The sequence below is a fragment of the Varroa destructor genome, unplaced genomic scaffold (assembly GCF_002443255.2).
Source record: "Varroa destructor unplaced genomic scaffold, Vdes_3.0 BEIS01000003.1, whole genome shotgun sequence".
Lineage (NCBI taxonomy): Eukaryota > Metazoa > Arthropoda > Arachnida > Mesostigmata > Varroidae > Varroa > Varroa destructor.
Genome location: NW_019211456.1, coordinates 35,303,555 through 35,323,033, shown reverse-complemented (window position 1 = coordinate 35,323,033; position 19,479 = coordinate 35,303,555). Strand labels below are relative to the sequence as shown.

The 19,479-nt window shown below is 38.4% G+C and overlaps 1 long non-coding RNA gene across 1 annotated transcript; it reads right to left on the bottom strand.

The window, feature by feature from the left end:
- Window positions 1-483: 483 nt before the first annotated feature.
- LOC111247638 (uncharacterized) lies at window positions 484-4,157 on the bottom strand. Its single transcript, XR_002672189.2, has 3 exons — window positions 3,714-4,157; window positions 1,434-1,697; window positions 484-841 (listed from the first exon to the last, which is right to left on the bottom strand). It is a non-coding gene; the product is annotated as an uncharacterized LOC111247638 (long non-coding RNA).
- Window positions 4,158-19,479: the final 15,322 nt, after the last annotated feature.

Here is a 19,479-nt window from a genome sequence, read left to right as displayed (position 1 = left end):
ATACTAAACCTCATCGTAAATACTTTTGTGAGCTGATACAGTCATTATTGGTAATAATGAATAATACATTGCGATGTTTTCACCTCGTACTGTACATGAGTACTACCCATGGCTGTGATATTTGAAGTAGGTTGAGCAGGACGACGTCACGAGAAATTTCCAATCAAAGAAGTAGAGGCCCAGACAAAGGTAACCTAATGCCCCATCCTAACAACCTATCAACGAGAAACTGTAAATGATGAAGTACTGTATAAAGTAAGGTTTACGATTTACGATAGTTCTGCTGCATTTTAAGCGGAAAAAAAAACAAAAAAATAGCCTGTAAGCAATGTCTTTCGAACCGAAGGAGAATTGGTGATTTCTTTTACGAATTACTAACATTTTACCACCTGTCTATTGTTTCGTAAACTGCAGGGTAATCAGTAGACGCCGTACTAGAAACGCATATTTTTCTCATTGAAAATGCTCGTATCTTCGTGCGTTACAGGTATGTAGCTTTTATTTATTAGCAGCGCTTTCCGGCTACAAGACGGATCAGTGCTGAATCACAAGGTAAACGCTACGTAGTATATTTTCCTGAAAACTGATAAGGGAATAGCAGCAAGACATTGTTAAGGTCCGCCGTATTCCAGCAACGCTTGGCTACATTCAATTTTTACATACGAATCCAGTGGATAAGTCTAGATTGAGACACTGAACGCTTTTACTTCGGAGGAACTCGCTTTGACAACGCTACTTTGACGCTCAGCTGGCGCAATGTGGGGTCAGCATATCTTAACTTGATAACCAAATTGTTGCTTCTTCGTCAGTCAGTTTCATAAGAGTGTGTTCTCCGCCATCGCTGAAACAAAGCCAATCCAGGCGACTACGGTGAGCCATTAGGATAGTGTGAAAATAGATTTACCCAGTAATCCAAATCTATAGCTTAGGATACAACGTTAACCATATATTTAATTTTGAATTCATTTTATAATTAACCGACCTAAACTAACCTGAATATGGACAGCTCATTATGTCTGATAGGTGATTAACAAGTATGGAATCTGTTCAATAGGTACGTAAACGCCTTGTAAGTAAGTGAAAATCCTTGCAAACATTGAAAAACAATGCCTGATACAGATTTAGCATATTACTGCAATACCCATCACAAAGCGAACCGCAAGTGTCATTCTGAAAAGCGGCGTTCGAAGTACATGGACTAAACGTGTGTATGGCTGTAGGGCCACCGTACTTTTCCGTCTCTTGATGGGACGCGAAACGTCTGCTTTGTTTCTATAATGTGCACGGGATATATATACTTGACATATGACTTATCTAAGTGTTATAAATTCGTTCTTAGCTCTTCACACATGTTCTTGTAATACATACGAAGCTGAGGCTGTTCGTACGACAGTCAGTGCGTCTCTAGCTAAATTAAGTCAACTGCTAATTACCTAATATTGCTTCAAATCTAATTAATCGTATGGGACCACTGCTGAAATGCTATTGTACATTTCCTAAAAGCGGATATTACGTCCGTCTTTTTTGTAAACACTTCCAGTTCCCCGCCTGACGGTACATTCTCGAAATGTTTGTCAGCTAGGCCGATCCATCTTTGTCCTTGTTATTCATGAAGAAGTGTATCTTGAAGTAAATTTGTTCGTGCAGCACTTTCTTTGGTCTTGTGTGAGGCATTCTCTGATGACCACTCAACCTTCCTGTAGTATAAAGCGGCCAATTATTTGTTATATTAGGTCTTTTGATAGGTATCCGGACTAAGAGAGTCCTAAAAATCATTTGATTACATTTGTTGTCGCTAAAAGCCGCTGTCGTTGAGCGAGATAAACACAAAAAAACATTGTCGTGAAACTGTTAGTTTTCAAAAACAGAATTTCCGTTCTTAATAAGAGCGTATGGTCTCGATGGCTAATTAATTTCTCTTATGTGTTACCACAGTATCTATTAAAAGAGCAAAAAGCATGCAACTATGGTGATTCGAATCCCAGCGTTCGAGCACTAATTGATTATCAGCATCCTAAGCATTATCATTTCGTTTATCATATCGTTTCATACGTCTGTTCGAGAGATTCTAGATAGATAGATGCTAGAGATAGATAGATAGATAGATGCATATCTATCTATGTATCTACCTATATATATATATATATATATATATATATATATCTATTTATATCTATCTATTATTATTATTTATTATTACAAAAATAAACTTCACTACCACGAAAATTGGTCTTATAACATTTTCTTAAAGCGGGCGATATTATTTTATTGGGGCAGCGAGACCCTGTCATATACTATCTTTCTAAATTATCTAAATTTCGGCTATTATCAACTCGCTATTTTGGGAACTTTTCGTACTCGATCGGAGGCTGACGGATCAAGTCCCATTCCCGCTCGGACACAACGGGTTTTAGGCCAACTATCACAAAATATTCTCTTTCTTCTTCAATGTCATGGCTTTAAAACGCCGAAACATCACGAATTTAAAAATCTTTATCTTACCTAAATACAATAATCTAACTGACAGCTGTTTCTAATAGCTTTCAAATCAGCAAGCGATCTAGTGATTCAAAAAACCAATAGACTAAAGGCTTTCGAAAGACCCAGGCATAAGTTCTGTCAATTAGAACTTTAGAAGAGTCCTGCAGACAAAGATCAAGACCATTTGCTAATTATCTATGCCGTGCCTTTCTTTGAATCCTTCACAGTCCCAGGAGGCGACTAGCCTTGAAGCTAGTTTGTGTCCTCAAAATAATACAGTAGTAGCGCACGTGGTTATTAAATTTAAGGACACGTGAGGAGGTCTAGGGTTAAAATCTAGATAACCTGCGCTTTCTGTTGGCACCGAGCTGTTTCAAAGCATACTTGATAAAAATTTGTAAGAAAGAAACATTTGTGAGTGCCAAGAATGAGATATTAAATGTAAGCTCTGGACACAAATTCAAGGTTTGCCCTGCAATAACAAAAGTAAGATACACCAAACAGAGTTTGGTGATTGTTTCCTAATGACTGGAATTTTCGTAATTATATGGTACTATGATCGAGAAGCACAAGGTCAAATCTGTGTTCGTAAATTAAGCAAATTATTATATTTCTTAATGATTTTTCATGGCGAAAATGGATATGCGCATAGCTTAAAGCAATTTTCTCAAACATCGTGCAGTACTGCACGCCGAAAGCTATCATCATTTAGATCCATCAAACATGCCAAGTTCATATTGAAGAACAAACGCTTCTCTGATGATACAAACCTTTTCATGATGTCAGTTATCCATAAAACAACCTCTAATTATAGCTCACCCTTCTCATCATATTTGGGAGCATTATGTTAGCCAATCGATATCACACTTCATGTCACGCAGCTAAAGAGGCCTAAAAAGCTAAAACAATTTGATTTTTTGAACTTGAATAATATTGTTCTTAAATATCTCTTCCTAAACACCCACTTGTGTGCAACATCTGAGGCCTATGGTTACCATAATTTTACGAATAAACATTAATTTCTGAGCATCTCCCTTTGAGAACGTTCAGGAAGAAAAATTCCGCAAGCGGGCATCAGTCATTTTTTAAAGGATTTCATCGAATCTCGTTTTCCAATGGACCACGTCTGATATACAGTATCATTTTTTGTAAAGAGTGTTGTATATGCTTGTGAATGTTTGCAGTCGGTTGGGCCAACACGGTAGCGGACTCGGATTATATATAGAACGTACGTTTTAACGATGTAACACTTAGATGCAGGCCAAGGCGGTGATGTTTCTTATCTGTCCAATTACGACTCGCTTCTGTCTAGGCGCTTGTAGTACACACGCACCCTAATGTTATGCGAGGTAATTCCCCACAGAATCGGCTACAGCAGCAGAATCGGCTGCTGCAGCTGCCTGAGCGTATTTTGATGGAGGGTTCCGTGCTTCTATACAGAAAACATAGCTATAACGCAGACGACCAAGCGAACAAAGATCAGACGGTAGAAATGTAATAGAAATTCAGCGCGTGGCGTTATGTGTCACACTTGACAAGCGTACGACAGAAACTGTGTAAAATCGACGCTACACCTTACAACATAACTCAATCTGTATTGATTTTTTTCGGTTTTAATTAGACCGCTACGACACACTGCCGCAAAAGCCCGCATCATTGCTCTACATTCGTTTCTATCTTTCTGATAACTATGAACATAATAGAGCTAAAAAGTAGTTGATAATATAAATCTTACTTTTGGCAGAGAGGGACGGGTTATTTTTTTTCAGTATAGAGACGATATTAATGGTTATACAGTTCAGGATAAAAAGGAATTGCAACGAGGGCAAAGAGGTTGAAGCTTGAACGTGGGAAGAGATAAGACACATGGTGTACAAACCTAATGGAGCGTAACGCGTCCTTAAAGGGTCTGTTCTTGGGAAAAGAGACTACTCTTATTCAGAATCAATACTTTCAAGAAGAAGTCTTAAAAATATAAAATTCGAAAGATTTCTAAAAAGCCCTGAACAAGCTTCTCGATCTAAGTATAGACGCTGTTAATTCTATTATATACTGCACTGCCTTGCAGCTGCAATTAAACGTTTCTAGCCTTCCTTTGTTGCCTCATTTCTCATGGATGCCTCTAGTTCTTGCAATAATGTCGAAAAATACACTTTTCGTAAAGTGCCAAATAATGATAGAATTTTCCAAACAATGGTTTGTATTAGCTACACCTCTACCTGAAAAAAATGGGTTTACAAATATCGAATGCAATGACATGTAATGTGGGTGCTGTTTGTAAGCGACAAGTCAAAATGTTAGCCTTCTGACGATTGATTGACCTTGTCAAAGTGGCTAGTTCGGCCAATATTAGCTCACACCACAGGAGTCTCCATCACAAGCTCGACGACGTAGCCCCGGGGCATAAAATTTGTTTGACCCATCGGAACTCAGCTATACGCGGAAGCACTGCGCTAGTATAAACAAGAGACTGCGACACTAAAAGGGCTAACGGTTATTAGTTGTGTGCGCTAATTAATGACAGGGAACTACCAGAAACAAGGGGCAGCTCCGAGCGTTTGACAGTTTTGAAATTTCCTCAGCTGTTTTACACTGCGTCAAACTGCATCAGTCACTGATCCATAAAAATAGCATATCAGAACAATTATTATTCGGTGTTTTGATTAATGAAATTATATAATATTTACTTACTCTTATTTCATGATGTTATAATTTTCAAAGGGGGTCTGGATGTAACAAAAAAAAAAACGGAAGTATGACCCATTATGCCTAAATGGAGATTCGAAAAAAATATACGATACATGCTATTTAAAATGGAAAAGGGCGAATCGAACGTGTCTTTGGATTTTTTTAATTTATACAAAATTTAGAAAATTCAGCTAGTTTTAAGTCACAATGAAATAGCATAGGACGCTGCTGTCGATCAAGGTACAGATCAATAGATGGCAAGCAATACAGTACAATAGACGAAGCTGTATTGTTTCGTATTGACCTTAAATGTCGCAAACATTTTAGATTCGACAGATTAGATTAACAGCCTAACGGCTGTTAGAAAAACCCAGACAGAACCATCATACAAATACTTGGAATTCCAGTTTTCTGAAATCGCTTGACAGCTAAAGGAAGAGAGAATTTGATGGGTAAATGTATCTACTGTCCCCGTGATAACCTAGTGGGCTACGTATCTACGTGCTAGTTGTGGCCTAGATTCGAACCCGACCATAGGCACACCTCGTTTCGTGCTTGTAGATAATCGTCTGATAGAACGTCTAATGGCGATACGAGACGTAGAATTCGACGCCTAGGGGTCTATGTAGCTTCATAAGCTGATAGCAGCTGATAAGTAGGAGAGGATGCGTATTTGCCCCTCCTAGAATGGAACAAGTGTACTGTACCTATAATAGCAGACGACGTATTGGTGCTCACAAGTTTCTACCTCATGGTAGAAAAATGTTATGCTCGTATATGGAAAAATACAAGTTTCTTTAAAGCCACATCAGAGATCAATACCTGACATCTTCGTAAGACATCTCTCATTGGCACAATAGTGCTAAAAGATGCAAAGCTTGGCGAACGAGTCAAGTATGGAAGAATCCAAGCCTAACCAAAAAGATGGCTTAGTCGAACCCCAAGAAAAATTTGAAGATGAGCTTTGTTACGTAACAAACAACATTGTTTTGCGATCACCTCATCAGGCAATTAGGATCATTGCTCTTTAATGAACTGGCTAGATTAGTTAACTAACATTTATATTACCGAGCAACACTTGTTCCGCGAAAATTCAGAAACTCATTACAAGGTATCCCTAACACTTTCGTTCTTGCAATAAACACATGGATATTTTTTTGTTCGGTGAATATTTTGCTTATAAGAAATATCTAAAAATGAGTTCTATGAATATTTTGAGCTTTGCATTGTCGTTGAAGATAGCCTGTGTTCACTTTTTCTTCAGTGTCCTTCCTATAGAGCGCAGATGGGTTAAAACCGCTTGGTAGGTCATTGCTGACGTACCGACGAGTTCTTATTGAGTTTGAGTAGAATATTTAATTTAAAAGAAGCTATTCATTCTGGAAGTATCAGGACGTCCATGACGTAGATCATCATACAGAGAAAAATTACATTCAGCATTTTAATTTAATTACTACATGTAGTTGCCAAGATGGCCTTCATCTGCATTTGAAAAGTAAACAACATTCACTGCCTCAAAAGACGCCTCTCAAATTTCGCTTTGATGTCTTTCTTGTTCCTGCTAGATATCAAGAGCAAATGGCTCATATGTACCGGAGAACGTCAGGCTATCTGAAAACAGGAAACCTTCTTCAAGGCTCGAGTATTAGAACCTACATGCGCCTGTTTCACGGAACACATTTTCGCTCAAGTATGCTGGAACATACTGTTTTTGAGCAGCATTCACCCATTATCAAAAACTGAACGTTACGGTCAAGCAAAGTTTCATATATATATATATATATATATATATAAGTTGAAATGTACCGTGCAGAGCTAGATAGAGATACAAGACGAACGTAACGATTTGCTCTGTTTGGCAACTCTTTTAGTCGTTGACGCACAAAACGAAGACTTCGATCTGACGAGATCTGTTGTCAATACAAGGATGTGGCTTCAGTGTGCGTCAATACGTCTTCGTAGGCCCACAAGTTACACTTTCTTCTCCCAACTACCATTGTATGCTCTCAATGCACGTGATAGAAACTAAATTTTCTATGAATACTGTTCCTTCGAGATTTAATTGGAAAGTACAAGTAATACAGTCGCTACATGTAAAGCCTCTAAATCAACCATAGCATAGCCTTAATAAAAATATACAATTATAATGCCTCGGATACGGTTACGGCAACCAGAATCACTTGCTGCAGCTACCACCAGTTTGAAGAGGAACTAGCTGAGCCGAATTGTCTATCCGGTTTTTTATGATTTTCTTTTCCTTTTTTCAGTAGTTCGATTTGCCGGTGTGAGATGGATGCAACAGTATGTCTTCAAATAATTACAGAGATTCGAGAAATGGCAAATGCATAAGTTTGCAAAATTCGTGTTATTCGTGCGCCTGCGTTTGCCATTTATCTTCTGTGTTTGCGGAGCTTCTTCCCAAGCGTTCTCTTTAAAAATTGTTTATACTTGCATTGTCACAGCTCTCAGTTGTTTTATGATAACGTAGCACCTATGACGCGCTTTGGTGTCATTGTAAGGATACGTGTGACCTCGTAATGAGCTTGTTCAGTTACAATAGAGGCTTAACTAGCAAATTCTGTTGGCAAAACAAAGGCTGTAATTGTTCTGTCAACCACTCATCGATTGTCAGTGTCATGATGAGGATTTTTCGCTCCATCGTTTTCGGCCGCATGGCACAACTTGTCAGTCATTGGCTGTTGTTATGTCTATATCAGCCTAGGTTAGGCGAAGTCATACTTTAGGTCGACATGCTCTAGACAGCAGCTTTTGCCACGCTCGCTCGTGCAAGGGCTACTTTCAAAAACCGTTCGTAACTGCATTCAATCCATGCCCCTTCCTCCGACCGATGAGGTCGTATTTATCCATTTCATCGTCTCGGATTATAATTCGTTGAACTTTAAGCCAAGAGATAATCCAGACGTCTGCTTGGCTAAGCACCAGTTGTATACGACCCTAAGTCCTGGTCAACAGGTTTGCGCTAATGCACGTGCTTTCCTCATGGACAAGGTATAGTTTCATAATTTTTGTTACTACTTTTTATTAACCGGGGTTGTTTTTTTGATACGAAAAATTGATGCTTACAATATCTATCTTGCATATTGTACTATTATGTTAAGGAATATTCACTTCCTTTCATCATAGTATCAGCCGGTGCTCGTAAAGGTCAGCCATAACCTGCTACTAAATAATGCTACTGGCATAATTTTTAGGTAGGCTTGACCCACTTTTTAGGTTTCAATATTATGATCAAATACAAATAATAAACTAATGCACATTTTTAGGTTCTTTGCAATGATCCATTGTATCGGACCAACGAAACACGTCGTTAATTTGACGAAAAATTCAGCAAGTGAAATAAATGTTGGAGGTGGCAATTCAACTTTAAAATAGGCTGTTCCGCTTGAGAAGCATGACATCTGTTCCTCTGGACGAAGTACCGCAATGTAAACATAGCATAGATTTTGAACTTGAACAAAAGCCTAATATCATAACGCAGTATGTAGTGATACATATTAATGTCCTTGGCATCAAAACGTGACTCCTAAGGATACCGTCCATAGTGCTGTGTGCAAAGGCTCAAAAACTGTATACTTTTTGTAATAGGTGGCGTAGTAACATCTCAATATTAGCGCCAAGATGCGCAATCTATAATTTTGTCTACACGATTTGGTGTGCTTCTAAGGTGTTCGCCATTTTCACACGGCAGACACATTGTTTACAAAAACATTTCTAAGGCAAGCGCCAGTCTTTTTTTTTCCACAATTTTTCATAGCTTAAGGTCACGACAATTTTTACGTGTCTATATTGTGCGAAGATGTGGCATCCATACTATTAGATCAACGAACCAGTACAACCAATTGATTATGTTTATAAATAATAATAATAATAAATGAACTCTCTTAAAAAAATTCATATCACAGACTATATTCGAATGCCCTCAAAATAATACCCTACCAGTGGCAGACCAATAAATGCTATCACTATTCGACGTAGCGAAGACGTTCACAACAGCCTACGCTAATGTGTACACTAAGAAAAAAAAAAAATAGTAGTAATCACATATTTAGCACAACTGACGTGTACAGGCGCGCACACACGCCATAAAGACTGCGTTACTCCCAAGGGAAATAGAGAAGTCTTTGTGTTGCATTGAATTATTCAAAAGTTCATAGCGCTTTCATTATCCAGACAGGAGAAATACTCCTCGTATAACACTAGTACAACGAATATTAAATCACACTATATAACTAATACCGTTACCAAAAGATTACGCTCGACTAAAGCTACGTTAATTAGATAAGTGGAGATAACACAAGCATTTGCCAAACAGTATTATTTTACTCTCTCCTAGGCGGCCAGTAGCAGAAAAGAAAATGACTTCCCCATCACGTCGATGTACTCCGCTCGTCAGGCTCCAAGCTCTTAGCTCAACGCGCCAGCACGATTTAAAATGTTTCATCAAGGACCTCCGGTTACGGTGCTCGCAATGTTCATACGACATTTTTAGATTTTACGGTGGGTCGTCGCGGTGTAACTCAGCTGGCATTATCATCGATCGAATAGCGGCCAGCCGCAAGAAGGGGCTTTGGGGGGTCCTGGGCTTTAGCCATCGAAGTATAACAGCGAAAGACACCATGGAAAGAGCACATCGCTGAGCTTTTGATGTTTCATGCTAGTACCGCTACACACAAGAACGATACTCTATTTCTCGAGATCCGCCGAGGGAAAAGACATCTGTCTTTGTACGGAGCACAGCAGTGAGGAGAAGGACCTTTCATCATATCTCTGTAGCTATCGGGAAGATTACGATGTTTTTGGCCCATCTATAAGCTAAGTAAGAAACCCACTTGTGCCTTTCGCCAATGTTAGCTCTTTGATCTGTTCCTCTGTCTTCATCTTTTTCGCTTCACCTGACCGATGAACGTGTATACCACGATCTCTCTCTCTCTCTCTCTCTCTCTCTCTCTCTCTCTATCTATCTATCTATCTATCTATCTATCTATCTCTGCCTTGTAAAGTGACCGATGATCGAAAAGCATGTTCCTTTTTCTATTCCCAGCGGCAGATCGGAGGACACACAACGTGTATGGTGGCGGGCGGCTACTTAAAATCTAATATTGTCCTATAATTGGTTATAGATTATATGCCTGTAAAACCAAAGACATATGACGCCAGCACAGTAGTTAAACTTCGTTGTGAGACAATTCTTATTGGCACGTTATTTAGCGTCACCGGGGCGTATCGATGACGGCAGGCTTACGTTTTCGTTTTTCACACCTGTAGGACCGCATGAACACCTACCTAGAACGAGAACAGCTGTTACCGAAATAATGAAAAAAGGATAAAAGAAAAATAGTACCGTAACGGGGACGGGTATCATTTCTGCACTAGCAGTTAATCATGGTACAGATGAAGGTGTTGCTTAATGTAAAGAGAATCATGCTAATACTTTACACGGATAACACATATATTTGCGTTACTAATCGTGTTCGATACTGATTAGATTTAGAGAATTCAGTCAATCATGTGGGGTACCAAAGAGAGAATAAGGTAAGACACCTGTACAATACCATTTTAAAATAGAGATTTCTTTACCTAGTCCATAGAGGGAGACCGTTAGTTGCGCGGTCGTTAGTTACGTGTAAGACTATGAACCCAGCTAAAATATGGACACGTACACACAGGCTGCATCGCTCAGTTCTGAAACGGACATTCTTTAACTAACTTTGGTCCGACAAAATTAAAGTAATAAAACTTTGTATTCTTTATTGACCATTCTATTAAAAGATATGCAACCAGCAGAATTCTGGTCAAGAGAACTTTGCTTCCGTTTGCCTATATATACGCTATATATATATATATAGGCAAACGGAAGGCGTCAGGTAAAACAGTTTCTGATTGAAGCGTTTTTCGTACTTGGAAGCCTACATTTGCTTCAAGTGTAAACTTATTCCACAAACCGCTCGAAGCTTCTTAAACATATAATAAGAAAAAAAATAAAAACCGTACGCCTACAATAAATGCATATATCGGTCGATATTAAATGTAGTTGTATAACTAGATTTTCGTCATTAGTTTTTACTTACCAGTAATTGTCCTAACTTTGAAGATTCGGAATGTTCTAATTAGGTCTTTGTTTGTTTTATCCATGGTCATCGTTTCTCACATATGTTAGCGTTTTCAGCTTAAGCATAAGTTCTTCCTATTCATATGTAGCTGCTCAGGTGGATTCATATATCTCACTGAGGCTATTAGGCCCTATTGTATTAGGCTAATGCCGTAGAGGTACGTATTAGGACTCGTTGAGCCTAAACCTTTCTTTGATTAAAACAGCTTTTTTTTAGCCTCTGCTGAAGCAGCCAGTGGCGTCGTTTGTGTATATTGGATTTTCGGCTTCTGAACAGTCGAAGTGATTGCTAAGATACATTTGCTGCGTTCTACCTAATATATGTCTCTCATTCTAACTAGGTCATTATTCAACTGATAAATGTTTGGTATAAATACGTTTTACTACTGAATGAAGCCGCTAATTTTGTCCGATTAGAAAATATTATTTATTAAACGTACGGCGTTCTGTTGGCAATACGAGATACGACAGCATTGAGTACCGTTCCGGAGTTATAGTTGAGCGTGAAAGCTTTAATAATGTTCATCGATCATGTTGTTTTTAGTGCGAGTGTTCGTGTACGGGGAGCAGGCGTTCTGACCGGGGCTTGCCGATACGTGTCGTATTTGAGATAATGCTTTTAATGTCAAAGCGTAGTTTGTCGTCTGATTCTAGACAATTTCGAAATATTTCTTAGTCATACCTAGTTCCTTTCCGAAAGCCCCTTATGCTGCTATTATTATGTTTCACTTACTGTTGTTTCACAAATTCTATACTATAACAACTACGGTAAACGATATATATCAAAATTACCATGGTAATTATATACGCAGGGTATGGCAAACGCTCTTTCTTTATTCTTTCTTCTTTATTTTACACCTATATATATATATATATATGTCGTCATCGGACAAATATTGACCGTTTCTCTAGCTAGGTGGTTTTAAAATGGCAGGTGTCGCACAATATGGGTCGCGTCGGCATCGGTGTCATTTGAAAATTGAGATTTGGCGCTAATACGTGTGTGCAAATTGATAGAATGTCTTTACTATAGATGTCAAGCATATCCTTTGTAATGGTCGACCAGTTACGGAAGTTTAGAAAGACTGACATACGAGTAGCCATGACATCGCCAGAAGACTAAACATTCACTATCGAACAATTTTAAGCAAACAAAAAACAATTTTAATTAAAAAGAGCATATTATTAAAGAGAGCTCGGTGTTTCGGTGCCACACTAATCGACGGAAAAAAGGGTTGACTCGAATTGCCTTTTTATCGGCGAAACTCTACAAAAACACAGTGAAATCGAGACATTCATTAAAGGGTTGGCCGCGGGCTGTGGATAAATGATGATGATGATGATGATGATGATGATGATCATGACGAGGTGATACAAATATTGTTAAAATGAGGAAAAACGTGTCTTATAATCTGGTAGCGAAGCCCAAGCTGTTGTGAAGTAAATGACGCTACTTTTTGGTGGGATTGGAAAGAAATCGTGCATTACAGTTTGATGCCGACGTGCAGAATGGTTGATTCGAACCTTTACCGTTAACAACTAATAAGCCATTGACAACACAACAAACAATTACACCCAAAAAAACCCATTTTTCCCCCCAAAAAAACCCGTAATTTTCCATTATTACATACTTTTTCGCGATCCAGGATAACGTACATAACCTGAATAAAAAAAATTTGCTATATAAGTCGTTTAGCCCAAGTTTTACATTACTATCAGGCCATCATCTGTTTCCATATTTGCAGAACATTTTTAACAGTATTAATTTAGCACTATGAAGGTTCTTTAGTGGAAGAGTCATGTGAAAGGTGTTATCAGAAAAATGACAGGTGGTAATTATCAAAATTTCAATACACAAAAAGATATTTGCTTTAATTTTGGATTGAAGACGGTCGATTCTTTGTTGTCTATTTACTATACTTACATATACAGCCGTATCAAGCGAATAGCCTTTTTTTCGTTATCCGCCTGTTAAACTGTTTTGTCTTCAACTAATGGATACTCTTCTGTCTGCTCACGACATTTTACCACATAGCGAAGTTGGAAATTCTATTATATTCTGTCACGTCTATGTATAAACGCTCTGGCGGTTCAGCGTCAAACGATACGGCCGGTAGCTGTCAACCCAGTCCAGGGGGTTTCAACTACACAAGATAAAATTGCACGCAATTTTCTAGCAATTATGAACAAAGATAAAATCTCTACCCCTGGAACGGTTATTCTTGAATAAGCATAAATGATTCGCTGCGTGTTCATGCTAGATCGTTCAAACGACTTTACCGCAAACGATTGACCCTTTCTGATATTGTCAATATTCGATACGAAATGCTGTTAGTTCAGGTTATGGCAAAAATAATCTTAAAATAATGCATATCGGTCAGCTGAGTAAATTTGTTTAGGAAAAACATTTCTTCTCACTTTATATTTCCCTACTTTCTATTTAATTTCTATAATAACACTGCATTTATCTTTGCTATAATTGATAACATGTTAACAAGCTGTGTTATCCAATACCTTCTCGTTTTCATACACTGGTGTTTTGCCATGTGGATATGAAGGAGTTTCTACGGCCAGTATGAAAATGAGAATCCCTTAATTTGAGCATATCTGAAAAAAGTATCTGCATAATCTTGAAACACCATCCCAAAATAATCTTCAATTTTCATCTTTAAGAAGATCCGCTCAAATGCGCACTTGATGAATTCGGTCACTTCTGGATGGCTGAAAATACGTGGCTTATCAACAGCCGCTGAAATTCGTGGTTAGCTGGATAGGCGCTCCTTAACATAGTGCTAACAACGAATTGGTCCGAGGAAAGGGACTACTGATTCACATCAGAACCTTATTTCCAAGCGCTCATTTACGGGGGCCTACTGGAAACATGGGAAAGGTTAATAGGCTTACTTCGAACTGTGGACTAAGCCTGTCGATTAAACATGTTTTTACAAGCCTTACAGCCTGTGTCTAATGCTAACCTGGATTGTTGCGGAGGCCTTGAGATGCGGCCCTCAATTTGCTTGCTTTAACAACTAACGAACGTTGATATTAAATTTAAGAGCGCCCTACCACATAAACAGAGCATAAAAATAAAATAATCCAATTTGTTCTAATAGATTGTGACAACCTGCCAAATCAACTTATTTTATTAAGAATAGTTAAAATTGATTAAAAAAGTATTTAAAGTCACACACACGACGAGGGGTAGTTGTTATCGACTCAATCCTGTTTGTTATTGGCTTCAGTTATCTAATGCGTATTGCACTTCTCTGAAGTTGTATGCAGACGCCGCGTACGGGAAGCATCGTATTTAATACGTGATATAACCAATAACGTCTTATAATAAATATGAAAAATATTGAATGTTAACTTTCCTAATGGTTTTTTAGATTTTGTAGACTTATTACATAACAACACCCTTTGTCGAGGCTCCACAAGTTCACGACAGAGAAAAACAAAATTCGTACAGACAATCAACACAGAGTTGTGGTTGCCTCATAAGAAGCTTAAAACATTCGGTAAAATTATTCGGTACCGATCATTTTACCGCAAGTCGTAAAGTTTATGCATAATTGTACACACACACATTCTCTCTCTCTCTCTCTCTAAAAAGCGTGTATCTAGAGGCTATATATAAACGTATATAAAGATTCGATGCGGATGTAGGATAACTTGGAAGGCCAAACCACTGATTAAAAACATTTAGGAGGTTGCTACATTAAGTTCTAGAATAAAGAAACTTACTTGAGTTTCATAACTACATTTTGTACGTTTGATACACGATTCAAGCTAGTTATCATTCTTCCTGCTTTGTCAGCGCTTACCCTATCAATAAACGGAATCCTTAACTACTACAAAAAATAAATATGGTGGGTCCGACATAATGAAGAAACCAATAAGGTTGAATGGCATGAGTCCGAACATACCTTAGCTGATTGATACGTTCGTATTTATAACAAATTACTGTATAGCTCACATAAATGCTGTATATATACAGCACACGCTTGTAATACACTATAATAAAATGTCATCTGTGACCGATAGTTAGCGCCCTCGATGTAGGTTTTACGACTATATTCAAAGATGCAGATGTCTTACCAGAGGTAAAATCTCAGATTTTCTTTGACGTAATCGTGTGGAAATGATGGAAAACATTTTCTCACGATTCCTAGAAAAATTTTAGACATCTCAAATAAATCGCTTAACGTAGAGCATAGACCCGCAGCTAATTCTGACCCACTCTAATCAAACTATCACCAACATATCTCAAATATTGGCCAAATAACAACTCTCCATTAGTGAAAAAAGTATGATTAATATCCAAATGTAAGCTATTTATTGGCATATAGGCATAAAAAATCGATGTGTTCAACGTGGCTGATAAAACTAGACGGTTATCAACGAGCGTTGAATACCATGGCACAGATGTTCACTATTTGACGCATTTGAAACAGAAGTGACGCTTACGCCACAAGCGTTGCACTCATTTGAGAGCAGATAAATCCCTTTAATGTTAATTCTGTGCGCTTTCAAAGTCCTCTTTGCGTACCCGTGTTGAACGGCTCATCGCCTTTCGTCAGCTTCCTCTGAATTGTCATAGCATTCAGTGACTTAGCGATGGAAAATCAACAGTCTGTTCGACCAGTACAATTTGGGCATTGCATTAGCTCAACGACATGGAATACACATAGCACACAGTACACGCTGGAAGCACTCTGTGGATGTTTAATAACCCGTATATAATATAAAAAAATATATTTCAGAGATTGGAAAAAAGCTTTGAGGTTACATTTATTAACTTCGAGCTCAGTTGAGGATGCTGTGCCGACACTATCAAAGTTCGCCAATAATCTCAGAGGACCTTAGGAATAGTCAAATGCATTAGTTGCTTAGCTAAGCGTAAGGTTTCTCACTTAATATCCGATCCTGCTACTTAAATCCTAAAAATAACGTATTTAAATTTAAATCATTTTTAAACAAATTGCGCAGTAATGTAAATTAAGTTTTCATATTTTTTCTACAGATACATTTAGATAAAAATTTTATTGCTTTTGTTCATCGGTATTTTTTTATCTCTAAGATCCACTTAGCAATCTTAAATTATTTAATCTCATTAATTTTGGTCGTAGTGTGAGAACGTTGCAGGCTCATTTTATCACTAGTGTTTGCGACCAGTCCTATACAGATTCTGGGAAAATTAAGTTGCATGCTGTGGTAGCATCCCGATTGACATTGGCAATAGTAGCAGGCAAACGTGTGCATTCAATGCTTGATAGCCTGGCTCATTTCACAGAGAAAAACTGCCCGACGCGGTTGTATGGTGTGAAATAAGATTAAACTATTGGGACGTTTACGAGGCTCTTTTTCAAGTAGCCTGACTGTCATAGCAGGCACGTTAAGCTATCCAAGCACTCGTTCTCGTCCCGTGGAATAAAGGCACAGTATCGTTTGCCTTATTTTTGGCTCCAAATCACCGTAGTCCCGTTAGTTCGGAACCAGCAAGCCAAGTAAAATATATCTGGCCTTTCTTAAATCAAAACTTCTTCGTAGAGGAATAATGCGCCAAAGGTTCATCACCCATAAGTGGAGTATTAGGGATGCTGAGCGAAATAGAATTTCTCTTGTATGATCTAAAAATTGTTGATCATCCATTAGTTGGAATAGTGGACATATTCCAGGTTAGCTTAGGAAATTGCACCAGACGAATGATAGGTTCTGTTTAGAGTATGCAAAGACGGAAATCAGCTTCCTCTGTTCTGCTATTTCTTACGTAACGAATGAATGCAAAGCCTGATTTGATACATCGATTTAAATATTTTTCGGTTTCAAAGCGATGTTCCTCGTCTGTGTTCCAATAGACAAGTTCGAATCGACATATCGCTGAAAAGAATGTTATTTTTTAAAATGGTTTTCTGATAGCTTAAGCAATTGGAATGCGCAAATCGAGCGCAAGTGAACCACGACTATTTTTTTTTTGTGTAGATAATAAAAAAAATGTTCATCTGGCCATACCTTAGATACTATAAAGGTATGCTACTAGAGTAAAAGCGAGCAAATCGGTTTTAATATTATATATCTACACATGTGTCTATGTCGCCATAAAAGATGTAGCATTTTCTAGTCACAAACAAAACCCCAGAATATATCCGATTTTTCAAAAGAAACAAGGTTCATTACAACGACAATCGCGACAACAGGTAATACACAAAACCCGAAACAAAAAAAAAAAAAAAGCACTCATTTAATTTACGCCTAGTGGAACAATTCGCTTGTCCTTTGATTTTTGGTTCTGAACGTAGATGACCTTGTGCCGCTTCTGTACACCTATTACGTTTAGATTTTACGAGAAATTTAAACAACTCTGAGAGGGTACGAGTAAAGGACTCAACTCGCATAACATGAGCATACTTGTTTCGGTCGTGGAGAATCCTAGAGGGTTTAATCTCGCTAAAGGGGGGCGAAAGACGATCTAAGTTGGTGTGTTTATTGGTGGCATCAAATTTTTCTGGAATTTCAAATCAAGTTCTGATGCTGCCTCACTTCCACCTCTGCGACTTCACCCATTCAGTTACTGTGCCTGCAGAGTGCATGTCTCCCTGATAAGCAGACTCAAAATACGTAGACAAGTCAGATTCTGTCAGCAAGCAGAAACCCGCAGCTTAGAGCAGCTAGCCGAAGTGACTGAAGCAACATAACGACACGTCGCGTACAAATAGCTTCAGCTTAACGGGAAAACCTATTTGTCTTTTTACGCCTCTGCCCTCCCCCGCACGTTCCAGCAGCACCGGCTCAGCAGACCGGTGCATCAGCCCGGGGTCTACATAAGCGGTCCTATAACACCAGCGGCAGTTGCAACAAAGCGACTTTTGCCTACCTGGAAGCCAAATTGATCTGGTTTAGCCGGAACGAAGTAGTAAGGGTGAGGGAATACTAAGTACCTAACGGTAGGACGGGTCTTTCAGCGGCTTTTAAACAAAACAAGCTCATATCGTCATACATGACCTATCTACGCTTTGCTTGCTGATTCGTTCCACTTCCGCATCTGTATTGTCTGCCCAAAGGTCTGCCAGTCAACCGTAGTTGCTGTGTGCATCTTATATAGAAGGGTTATATATAGAGTCGCATACTAGCTACGCCGATGAAGTATGAGTCACGGTTGAACCTCATTTAGCACTTGATTTTATCAGTTAGATTGCGAAAAACTACTTGCAATAACATGTATATCTAGGGGCACTGTTTTGTTATTTTGGATAATGCAAGAACAAAGAGAATAGCAGGAAAAAATTATACATAGATAATTAGCTAAACATAAGCTGTTATTTTAAGTACTGTTGTCGCGGAAATTAACGTAATCAGCAACAGTTGATTGTAAATTTTTAAATATTTGATAAAGCTCAAAGACTCTTATCTGCTTTGTGCAAGCTGTCTCGGTCAAAAGCAGCCCATGGAGCAATGCCAGATGTTTTCGTTGGTCGCTGTAGATGTATTTGGTCTCGGCCAAAGTATCTAGAAGTGGAAATTACTTAGTGAGTCAATCAGTTTGTTACTACAGTATATATTACACAACAGGTACCTAAAGTCCCCAAGTAAACATATATGTTTTTTTCCAGGAAATTTCCGTTATCTCGTATGGATTGAATCGATGAGGTTTCTCGCCATTGTTTTTAGTTGCCCTTTTTACACCTACGCAAGAAAGAATGATAGTGTTAGTTAGCCTAGTTTATATTTTTATATGCTACCTTTTCGTAATATTGAACTGTTTTTATGGCGATTAGTTACGTTCATTGTTAACGTTCCATCTTCCCCAACGAGCCATCTTCTGTAATTTGTGAGAAAGCTTTCTTTAATACCTCCCGTCGGAATGGGCTTTTAACATTCATCGCGGCGTGACATCCATACGAAATGTGCCAAACTGGATAAGCTCCAATGAATAAATATCTAGTGTTGTAGAAAGCGCATTGCGACACAGTCACACGTACTTGACTGCTATGTGCGAGTCTATCTATATTCTGTTATGCGCGAGAACCTGTGGATACATACGGCTTAGAAAAATACCGCTCTGCGCACTCACATAGATTACATTGCACTTTGATATATTAGGTGTTTTCAGGTTTCATCGCCGCTTCGGCAAAACAATGTTCGTTGTTGGAAAGCGTGTTCTATGTATGCGTAGTACAATAGTT